Genomic DNA, 11818 nt, shown 5'->3' with positions numbered 1-11818 from the left:
CCTTTATTACATCACTTCAAGGAAATGTAGTCCATATACATGACCACGTGTCCTGCGTCACATCAGAGGACCGTAATTCATGCACAAGCCATTCTCAGCCCATCACACCAAGGGTCCATCTACCCTTTTGTGTGTTGTCATTTGTTGTAGCGCAGCAGGAGGTGTTCTGTTTGTTCTGTTACTGTAGTGTGGAAATTGATAGCCATCCTAGTAGGTCAAGGTCAGAGTTCTTTACTATGTGGCGTCTCTACCTTTTGAAGTTAACTAAAAAACAGTTTGATACTTGAACCTTATACATATCTTTTTACCATGGACCCTCTCCAAATGCTGATAGTTCTTGCCTCTCAACCCACTTTGTTAATTAAATGTTTGTTCTATTTTGTTTTGTTTTTTTTAATTTTTACTGTGAGCTCCATGTTGGCTTTCATTTTCCTCAAGAAAGATATCTCTTAGGTGTGGTGATACATGCTTGTAATTCCAGTACTTGGAAGCCAGAGTCATGAGGATCAGAAGATTGCCACCAGCCTGGTCTATGTAAGGAGACCGTGTGTGTGTGTGTGTGTGTGTGTGTGTGTGTGTGTGTGTGTGTACACTTTCTGTCAGAATTGTCAACTGTTTCTACGCAAGAGTGAGGCCAGGTGATAGAAGTTTGGAGACTCACTTTCCCCTACATGTTATCAGAAGAGGAAGGAAACAAATTCAAGTATCAGAGCAAATGTTGGTTGAAGGTGCTGCTGTCTGGCTGGAGCCAGTTGCCAAGTGTACCTGCCAGTAAGGCCCAGCCTGCCCTGCCCATGCAGGGCTGCTCAGGGCTGCTCAGCTCTTAGCAAACAGTAGGAGGTGCACATACAGATATAGGTTCTAAAAGATAATCATGGGGGGGGGCGGAAATGAATGTGAAAACAGCCGGTAGTCCTGGGCACTGCCCCTCCTAACTCCCAGCAGGATGGGCTTGTCTGGGTGGACACCACTCCAGACCCTCTCTAGGCTGGCTAGAAGCAGTACTGGAAGAAATGAGCTGTTATGTCCTAGGTTGGTGTTCTAAGAACAGAAGGAACCAGGGCTGGGGCCCATGCTGTGGAGACTGGTGGGAAGCATCAGGAAGAGAGCCCACGGAGGTACACTGAGTCAAGAGCAGACAGTGCCTGGTTAGATGTGGGGTCAAGTGATCCTCAACTGTCCTATGTGCGGACCTCGGCCTCTAGAAGATACCAGTCATTTCGGGAGCGACCCTAGAAGTGCCAGCAGAAGCACAGAGGTCAGAAGATAGGTTGGCAGTGCAGACCCAGCCTGGGGAAGGGGATATGAGAATCCTTCCTCCATATCTTACCAGGCGCGTGGGCAACTTTATGGTTAACTTGTGGCAAGGTGTTTTCATCTGTTCGTGCTTATGGTGACATTGCCATTGAACACATCATTTGACCAACACCAGGGAAGGGGAAGCAATGCTGGAAATGTTTTGCTTTGTCCTGACATCAACAGACACTGTCTTTCCTTGTTCCTCAAGGATGATGGGAAGTGATTTGGATTCTATCATCTTAGGCTGTGTATGTGTGCGTGGTGTGTAATGTGTGTGTCTGTACAGTATGAGTCCGAAATTCCAGATATCCACAGCCTTATGTAAATGAAGCGGTGGGAAAATAGTAACCCATTTCAGGTCCTCACCTGAGGTCCCAGCTGAGAGTAATTTGGCTCCACAAGAAATGCCCCTTACCTGTAGATCTGAACCCTGGCATGGGTGTGCATCCAAACAGGATTGTCAGCGTAAGCAAACAGTCTCACTGCAGGCTGTTTCTAACTAGGGTACCGGTGGGGCCTCTTTCTTGCCTTGCTTCTTGAAGGATCTGGGGAAGAACCCATCTTAAGGAGAAGCAAGCACCCTTAGAGCACAGTGATGCTGGATTCCATTACAGCACCTCTCGGTCTAGTTCCGGACTGTGTTTTCCCTGATCAGACACAGGGTGGCACTCTTCGTTAAGCTGTGAGTGAAGACGTCTTCCGTGACCGCCTGCGACTCCAGGGAAATGAATTCTTTCCTTTTCCTCTGGCTGCAGTGAGGTAGCTCTCAGGTGACAGGAGAGAGTTTGAGCGCTGTCCTCTGGCCACTGGGACTGTGGATCCTCACGCTTACCTTCCAATCATCAATGCTGTATTGACGAAAGATAGGAAACAATCACAGTCCATAACCTTTCCCATCTCCTCGGAGAAGGATTGGGATTGTGTTGTGTGAATTAATCCCTTGGGGGAAGACAGGAGAATGAGGGAGGTACCAAGGTCACCATTAACCAACCACGAATCACAGTCCTGCGGATGGGGGAGGGGAACCCTTTGTCTGCGGGAACTGGATTGAGCCTGGCAGAGAAGGAGTGGAAACTGGCTTCTAACCACTCACCCTCCCCAGCTGCAGCCCGAATTCACACCTTGACATCACAGTCAATCTGCCAACTCTGCTGCCAAGGCATGGGGCCCGTTGGGGATTGGCTGTTAGGGGCTGACAAAGAAAATTCTTTACATTGGGTAAAAGGGAGTGTCTGTGGTTTGCATTATAGCCCTACTAAGTAATTTTAATGAAACCAAATCACCTTGCTACCTCCTGAGTCTGGGCTTCAGAGGGCCAGAAACCAGCCTTCTGTGGGCTGTGTTGTCTGAATTGTAGTGTGTCCATATGAATTAACTAAGAATGTTTAAGATAAATCTTTGATTACATCTTAAGTTCTCCAAATGAGACCCTGGATAGAGACAGGAAGTCCCCTTGCCACATCAATTAATTAATTGGAAATGAAATATACTAAGTTCAAAAAAGCCAGTCATAAAACTAAGTCCTGCGCCAGCAGTTAGAGTTATGAAGCCTATGAGCATAGACTTGTCATTATAAATATCAAGTTCCGCCTTCACAGAAAGCTTATGTATTTTCAAAGCCCTTTGAGATTCTTAATTGCTCAGGACTTCGAATACCCCCAAGACAATGTAATTAACTCCATTTAAGAGAATGAAAACTAAGTCCAGAAAACCTGGAACTCATTGTCCTGTGAAGAAGACACGGGGTATGCTAGTGTCCTCACTGACAGGCTTGTCTTTGTGGAGATCTGCTGGGCCCTGCAGCGCCCTTCCTCCTCCTCTCAGTGCTCACTCTCCTCCTGGTTCCCTGGCAGCCCCTCTGAATTCCAGAAATGATCTTTCTGAAATCTCACAATCAACCTTCCAGCAGCTTGGTGGGATCAACAAGACAGTGGTGTGGTCCACAGGCTCAGGGTGCAGGGCTGCTGTACTAAGGCTGGTCCTGAGGGTATGGGGCCCAAGAGGCCCCAGTCAGAGCAGAGGCCGGGTCTGCAGGTGATGTAGGGACAGTGGGCACAGAAGTCTCTTGTGTGTCTGTGTCCATTTTAGTTAGGAAACCCGTGAAAGCAGCTTAGGACCTTGCTCATGTCTGAGCACTGTAAACCTCACATAGTACTTCTGGGCCATCACTGAGCCTCTTCTTCCCCAAGCTGTTGACCATCACCTCCCACTTACTATTTTACACAGGTGCATGCTAGCCCTTCCTCAGGAATCTGTGTTAGTTGTCTTTCTGAGGTTGGAATTCTGATTATCCACCTGGACCTGGGCAGTCTGCACTTCTTGTTTGTTTGTTGTTGTTTCGGGTTTTGTTGTTGTTTCTCTCCATTACCTGTAAATGGTAGAAAAGCTAATGGTGACTCTTCAGTTGGACCCATCCTGTGCAGTCAATCAATGGAAATGTCGCTTTGTATTTACGTATTGATCTTAGCTGCTGTGAGCTGTGTTAGTCAGTGTGGGAACAGGAGGTGTGAAGGCACACCTCAGGGGTCCTCCATGAGGTGTGATACTCACCGGCTGACAAATGGTGGGAATATTGCCCTCCTTAAGTGCTGGTCATATCCAGATGGTGCTCAATATCCTGTGCTGTGCCCCACATCCCCCTCACCCCCCACCCAGCTCTTCTGTTCCTACACGGTGCTGCACCCCACACCCCTCCACCCAGCTCTTCTGCCCCTCCCCTGTGCTGTGCCCTACATCCCCCCACATTCCCCCACACCCCTCCACCCAGCTCTTCTGCCCCTCCCCGGTGCTGCGCCCCACATCCCCCCACACCTCTCCACCCAGCTCTTCTGCCCCTACCCGGTGCTGCGCCCTACGTCCCCCTCCACCCAGCTCTTCTGCCCCCCAGCTCCCTTTAAGCCCTTTGCCTGAGGCCCCCAGTGCCTGAAACCCCCAGTGCTTTCCATGTGAACTATCTCTAAGGCTCGGGCCTGAAATTTGAAGACCATCCAGGAATCAGTTCTTGTAGTCTGTGACATTTCACACATCACTCTGAAATGGCTGGTCACCCCAGGCCTGTGCCATCAGACCGAACTTCATGGTTTTTTGTTTGTGTGTTTGTTTTGGCAGAGGACATCCCCCCCCCCAAGTTTGAAATAGCTGCCAGGAAGAGCAGGGCTCATGGTACCCTCAGGCCCAGGGCCATCCTCCCATGCCAGGACTGTGCAGGCTAGACTTGCTGAGTCTGCAGCTACAGTGTCTGTGCTTTTATCTCTGCCTCCACTGCTTCCGCTACTCCGTTGTGGAACCCACGGGATAATATGCCCTGGTCCCTTAAGGATGTAGAGGAAGGAACCATTTCCATATCCATTTGACTCAAGTTACCACAGTCAGCTGCTGGCTGAGCAAACTGACCTAAGATGAGTCACAATGTAGCTCACGAAGGTCACAGTTCAGTCAGACTCTGATGTCTGTGCTCAGGATGCTGGTGGATGCAAAGGGGGCAGGAGGGGGATGCTGCATTCAGGAGACCACAGTGAGACCGGCCTGGAGGCCCCAGCAGGGGTGGGTGGCCAAAGGGCAAGGCAAGAGTTGGTAGGGAGTTGGCGAGACTGAGCAGGGGCAGGAGCTGCTGAATGGGACCCTGGGAGCTGCTGGGCTTCCAAATCCAGAGTGCTTTCAGACCAAAGGAGGGGGAACTGACCCCGGAGTGAAGCTGTAGGGCAATGGGCCCTAGGTCACAGGGACCACAGGAGGGATACGGGCAGCAGCAGGGTCACCTTGACTGGGTTACCTGTGATTCAGTCACCTCTGTGATCTGCTCATACCACTCTGACATATCTGAGTTGATCCTCACAGTCACTGGAGAACAGGTGGTGGAATCCGACTGTGGTCTACAGGGGAAGGACATGGATCGCCCCAGGGGACATTATCAGATCACCAGGTCAGCACAGAAACCCCATCTTCCACCAGGCGTAAGATTGCAGGTCTCCAGAACCCCCAGGGTTTGATTGGTCAGCACTCATCTTTTCCTGTCTGGCTCCTCACTGGTTCCAGGAAAGCTCTGGGCAGGTTGCAAATGTCTGGGTTGAAACAGCTCTTCCAGGGGGAGGATGCAAGAGAGACTGACAGCAGTGTGTGTGTGTGTGTGTGTGTGTGTGTGTGTGTGTGTGTGTGTGTGTGTGTAGATATCTGCTTTGCCATCCTGCAAAAAGCTGCAGATTCCACCTGCCCTGACTAGGCTTGCTTCCAGAGCAAGCAGGCTGCACTCAGCCCCAGCATTTCCACATGCCTGACACACTGCAAACCATGGAATGTTGCCTGGGTGTGCTAGTGCAGGCAGCATCCGGAAGTGCCTGACTTCCTGGTGTCCTGCGACTGTTGGTAAGGAAGCTGGCTTGAGGAGTTGCTGCAGGAAGCGGCTCAAGTTAGGGATCCTTGCGATGGCTTAGGAAGTGGCTTTCATCATTGCGAGTGGCAAGATAGAGGCAGTCAGGGAGGAAATGGATGGTGACTCCAGAGCACTCCAAGGTCACTCCCGCAAACACTGCACCAAAATGATTGCTCTGTGAAGTCAAAGGGAGTTGAGTTTTTCTATCTGGAAAACAATGTTTACTATTTGAGGCTTCGAGTTTCACAAAACGTGTTCAAAATTTTAAAAAGAGAATTTTACACTCCAAAATTGGAATTTAAATCTTCAGTGCTGAATGGGGTGTAATTCACATAAATCAGAACTCAAACCATGGAATATACAGTTTGCTGTCCATGCATACCCTCCACAGCCCTCGAGGTAAGAAATTACTTCTTGTTGATTTCTAGGCCCTATATAATAAAACTGTGAACTGTGATTAGTTTTCCAGCGCACATATAAGCAGATAATTTCGCCACACGTTCATCCTCTCCAGTTCTTACACAAATGGTAGCGTGTTGTACAAATACATTGTGTGCAGCACAGGTTTTGATGAACAATGTAAGTCTCCCATAGTAGTACACAAAGAACATCTCCATTTTTAACAGCTGCTTAAAATTTGGGAGCTTTGTTCTGCCTTTGTTTTCACTTTTGTTTTGAGACAGGGTCTCTCTCTGGATGACCTGCAACTCGCTCTGTAGACCACCTGCCTGTGCCTCCAGAGTGCTGGGGTTAAAGGCGTTTCCCGCATCACTGAGAGATGAAACTGTGTAGAACTTTAACATTGCACTATGAATGTTTGCATTTTAATGGGCACCAAGTTATTTCATTATTTTCTGTTACAGTAAACCAAGCTAACTCTTGTATGCATGCCATGCCGTGCCAGTCTTCACAGTTATCCTAGAGGTGATGATTCTGGGTCAGAAGATACACACATGCCTTTGTCACTCATTAACTCAGCCACGCCTCTCTGGGCTCTTTGTGTCCTGATTTCTCTGTCTTTTACTGAAGCTTGGAGTCAGTTTCCCTGCTCTTCCCCAGCAGTCAAAGCATATGAAAAAACATGAAGATCATAAGAACGCTCAGCTTACTTCTATCAGGTATATTAATCTATAAACCATGCCAGGGACGATGGCTGACAATGTCCAGTTCGCTTGCCCAAAGCTGTTATTGTCCTTATGCTGACTTAAACATTCTTGTGTGAACACTTTAGGGCGTTTAAACACAGTTTCACACAGGGCTGCACTTTGTTGTTTAAACTTACTAGAAACTCTGTCCATGCCTTATGGCTAACTGCGTGAGAGAATTCCTTCTTTACACCTTCAAAGCTGTTTCTATATAGCACTTTATAATCTGCTATGTCAGTCAATAGATTTTCTAATTTGTAGGTTTTCATTGGATCTTTTTTTAGGGGGTGGAGTGGAGCCGAGATGGATATAATTGCTATCATATGAATCCTACTTATTTTTTAATTGCTGAATTTTATTGCTTTTAAAAATTCTATGAGTTTAATACTAATTTTTACTTTTGAGCCTGTCAAAAGATAGAATTACCTATAGCCAGTTTTTTAAATCATCTTTTTTTAAAGTTCTTGAATTTGATTTTGATATCATTAGCTAGTCTCATTACTCATTATCATTCAAACCTCAATAAGAATATTATTAAACAAGCCTAGGCAGTTTGGATGCTCAACTTACTAGACCTGGATGGAGGTGGGGGTTCCTTGGACTTCCCACAGGACAGGGAACCCTGATTGCTTTTTGGGCTGAGGAGGGGGGGAACTTAATTGGGGGAGGGGGAGGGAAATAGGAGGCGGTGGCGGGGAAGAGACAGAAATCTTTAATAAATAAATAAATTTAAAAAATACTGTAAAAAAAGGATATTATTAAACATTTGGAACTCAGCAGCAGGCTGATTTCATCTGAAAAAATCCTAAGCAGAAGAAAACTTGAAGCATGGCCATGCCATGATTGCAAACCTTACAGTCTTCCCTAAGTTTGAAAAGAGAATGAATGCTTGCTTTAATGATTAAAACTAATTTGCATTATGCTCATGTTAATTCCTTCTTGAGAACAACAGACAAGTATGGACCAGTGAGTTGAGAGTGGTAAATAGGTTGTTAGACATGGATCAGATAAACATCGTTAGTACATTTAAATTAACAAAGCACACAGTTTCTAAACCCTTTCTTAAATAACAAACGGGAAATGCACAGGAGATCTGAGGCACAAATATGCTCCTGTGAGGTAGACCCCTGATGCTGGTCTCCATGGAAACCATAGAGTGCAGGAGGAACAGTCCAAGGTGATGCCACCATAAGTCATCCCTATCCTGACACAGCACCATGTCCTGTCCGCAGCTCATTTGCTTTGTGGAGTCACACTGTGATTTGTGATGTCTACCTTCAAGGCATAGAACAAGCTTGTAACATTGAAGGAATCATCTAGATTTTTGCCATGTATTCGTCTCCTAGGGAGTAGCAGAGCAGAGGAGAACAGTCGTTACATTGTTACACAGATCCTAACATCCCCTGCAATGTCTGGCTTATGATGCTTTTGTGTCTGCTATGTCACAAAGGGGCCTCAACAGCCCAGATACACAGTTGTCTGGCTCAGTTGTTTGTTTCCCCTTTGATAAACTAGCAATAAGTGAATCTCCCAGAAGCCTGGGGAGGGAAAGACGATTATCAAATTGATGGCACTCCGCTGTTCTGAATTAACTTCCATGGAACAAGTGGGCAGGGACTGCTTCCCCTCCAAGCTGGTTCCAGTAGTTGGGGGGCAGACTTCACAAGAGAGACCGGGTACAGAGCTCAGCACCATGTTCTCAGGTGGTGGTGTAAAAATAATTTTGTTGGTGCCAATCCATGACTTTGAAAAGCTTCAATATTCTCATCTTTTAAAAATTCCCACTGCTAGCTGAGTGGTGGTGGCACACGGCTCTAATCCCAGCACTCTGGAGGCAGTGGTGGGCAGATCTCTGAGTTTGAGGCCAGCCTGGTCTACAGAGCAAGGACAGCCAAGGTGGCACAGAGAAACCCTGTCTGGAAAACAAAACAACAAAATCACCACTAGTACTTAAAATTCATTAGCACTGCAGCACTGAGACTGAGCTTGCTTCTCAGCCGTCCGTGGTCTCCCTGTTTGTAAATCTGCGCACATCCGACTCTGGTGATCATTGTTTGGTTTCCCTGAGTGAGTTTTCATCTACATGCATAAAGACACTCATCAGAATAAGCAGAAGAAATAGAGGACCAGGTACGGACTTCAGTGAGCAAGGCAACATATGGTCAGGAAGTCATAGTGAGCAAGTCCAGGTGGAAGGCAGACGAGGTAGTTGCTTTCTAAAGAATTTGCACACCTTTAATTCCAGTACTTAAGAAGCAGGCAGAGTTCTTTAAGTTTGAAGCCAGCCTAGTCTACATAGTTCTAGGCTAGCGAGGGCAACAGAGAGGAGGGTCTATCCATGCTAGTGGTGAACAAGTTCTTTACTCCTTCCTACTTCGTGAAGCTTGGCTACAGAAAGTAGTGGGAAACACGTGCTTCTCTGAGCCACACACACAGCCTCCATCCGTCAGGAAGCCCCCCAGTGTAGTAGACACCTCCATGGAGAAGCCTGATTAAGATGAGTGACTGTGTCCTCTGCAGGGGTGATTGCCGGTGTCCTCGTAGGCACTGGCAAGCACTGGATAAGCAGAACACCTTTTTCAGCGAGCCAGACAACCATGTGAGACTCCCGTTGTGATGCAGAATTCCTGTGCAGAGCGTGCTTTGCCTTCTCCCGAGACTCTTCAGGGCAATCCGCAGGAGATCACATGCCTGCTGGTCCAGAGGGGCAGCATATCCGATGCTGTCCCAGGCAGGAAGCAGCCTTGGCTTGAGCTGAGACTGTAAAGAACATAGCTTCCATTCGTTGTTCAGGAAACAGACCACCACCGCCCCTACTCATACTTGCCACTGAGCCTGGCAAAATCAGAGGTGAGGTGGTAATAATACTTTCATATATATAAAAGAAAGAAGTTTGGACACGTGTGTCAGATTGAAAGAATTTTCTTGATAGCTATTTGCTGTGGTGGTTAATATGGATTGTGAACTTGATAAGGTCTAGAATCACCTAGGAGGAACATCTCCGGGCTTTTCTGTAAGCGAGTTTCTAGATGGGAAGACCTCCCCTAATATGGATGGCACCGCTTCCTAGACTGTCCCTCCCCGGCTGAATGAAAAAGAGAAGCAAGCTGGGCGCCAGCTTTCCTGACTGAAGATTCAGTGTGACCAACTCCTGCCCCTGCCGTGACCTTCCTACCTTGTGGGACTAAACCCTCAAACCGAGGCCGCATAAACCCTTACTTCCTAAGTTACTTCTGACTGGAATTTTGTCACAGCAATGGGGAAAATCACTAAATCGCATGCCCACAAATGCACCTGCTGTGGCTGGACCTGACCTGAAAACCCTCTCCTGACCTTCTAGGGGCACCACGGCTGAACTCCCTCTCAAGAAAAGGAAAGGAACTTCCCAATGTGAGAACTGGAGGCCTGCGCCTGTGGTGCCTCCCCTCCCCCTACGCCACCCTGATCTTTAGTGGAATGTTTAAACAAGCACTGATAACAGGTTCCCCCAAGAGCCCAAATAAAGTTTTACAAGGAGAACAGGTGGGCCTGTTTGTAAGATCAACTTTCCCCAAAGCAAAAATCAGACAAGCTCCTCAACCTTGCTGCTTGGTTAATGTTTCTCCCTGGGCCCCTGCTGTGTGTGCCCTGCCTGGCTGCCTGCTTGGCTTTTCACCTGCTGTCCCCAAGAGTGGCCTCGGTCATTACACACCATTAATACTTGTACTTGAATCCTAGATCTCCAACCCCTCCCTCGCCAGCCTGCCCGGCCTCTATGGGCCCTGGATACTTGGGTTTTCACATTGTTTGAGCACTGCAGGTGGGCACCCAAATACCACTTTCACTTCCCAGACTCCAAGGCTTTATTCCATGCCTGGGTTAGAGCCAGTCAACTCTTTGGTACTTCCCATCTATTCATCTCTTATCTCAGACTTGGCTGAGAGACACCCCCACGTCCCAAGGGGCTCAGCCTACAGATAAGGTGTAGCCGCAAGCAAGGTGTTCTGTAGATGCCTTGGGTGGGAAGCTGCTCTTCCTATTGCTCCTCCTCTGAGTTCCCCAGCTCTTTGTTCCTGACCCAGAGTAAGCAGAGGAAGGCAAGCCTCAAAGGCTAGAGGTCAGGATGCTTTTCTCCCATAGCAACGTGAAGCGTGGTGTATGCGCACAGCAGACAAACGGACAGGAGGCAGAGCTCAGCAACAGAGCCGAAGGGTGCTGTGGGTGGCGGGAGCCCTGGTGCATAGCTGCTGTTCTGGACAAGATCATGCTCTTTACTCAGTCTACTGACTTCTTACTACACCAACCCCAAACCATAGATGTGTAAGCCTGTCTGGGTTGTGGATGGTGGGCTAGCCTCTGACCCACTTGCTTTGATTCTCCCTGGTTGACTCCTAAACAGATTTTCTCACATTCTCAAAGACTGGGTGGAGCTCCCAGAGCCACTAGAACCTGTCCTTGAAATTAGCCTTCCAAGCGGCTCAGCTTCTTCCTGGTCCTTCTCTCACGGTCTAGCCTCTGAGCTGGCTGCTCAGCTAGATGGGAGACCATTGCCCCATCGGACCCCAAGTGCAGATCCTATACTAGTGGTAATGAGTTCATGGATCCCCAACAAACCTGTGTGGATTCAGCAGGCTCAAGATGGACTTTGAGGTTGGGCTTGCTGTTGGCAGAACTCCAGTCCCTGACAGCTCCCAGAGCACTGCAGGTCTAGACCCTGCCACGCTCCATCTAGTCTTCTGGGAGCCCAGCAGTACCTTCTGGAGGAAAAGTCAAGGTGCGGACCTGTCAGCAACAGTCCCCAGGGTTTGCTTCCTTCTGGTGGCTGCTGACATCCCCGTCTCCTCCCCGGGATGCTCACAACTTTCAGCTACTGTGTGGTGTTCTCCCAGACCTTTCTGATGCTCTGCCACGTGTGAGATGGGGCCATCACTCCTGAATGTGTGTGTGTGTGTGTGTGTGTGTGTGTGTGTGTGTGTGTGTGTGTGTGTAGATATAGATACATTCCTCTGTTAGACTACTGGGCCTT

This window comes from Microtus ochrogaster, linkage group LG9, assembly GCF_000317375.1.
Source record: "Microtus ochrogaster isolate Prairie Vole_2 linkage group LG9, MicOch1.0, whole genome shotgun sequence".
Taxonomy (NCBI): domain Eukaryota; kingdom Metazoa; phylum Chordata; class Mammalia; order Rodentia; family Cricetidae; genus Microtus; species Microtus ochrogaster.
This window is presented reverse-complemented; position numbering follows the sequence as displayed.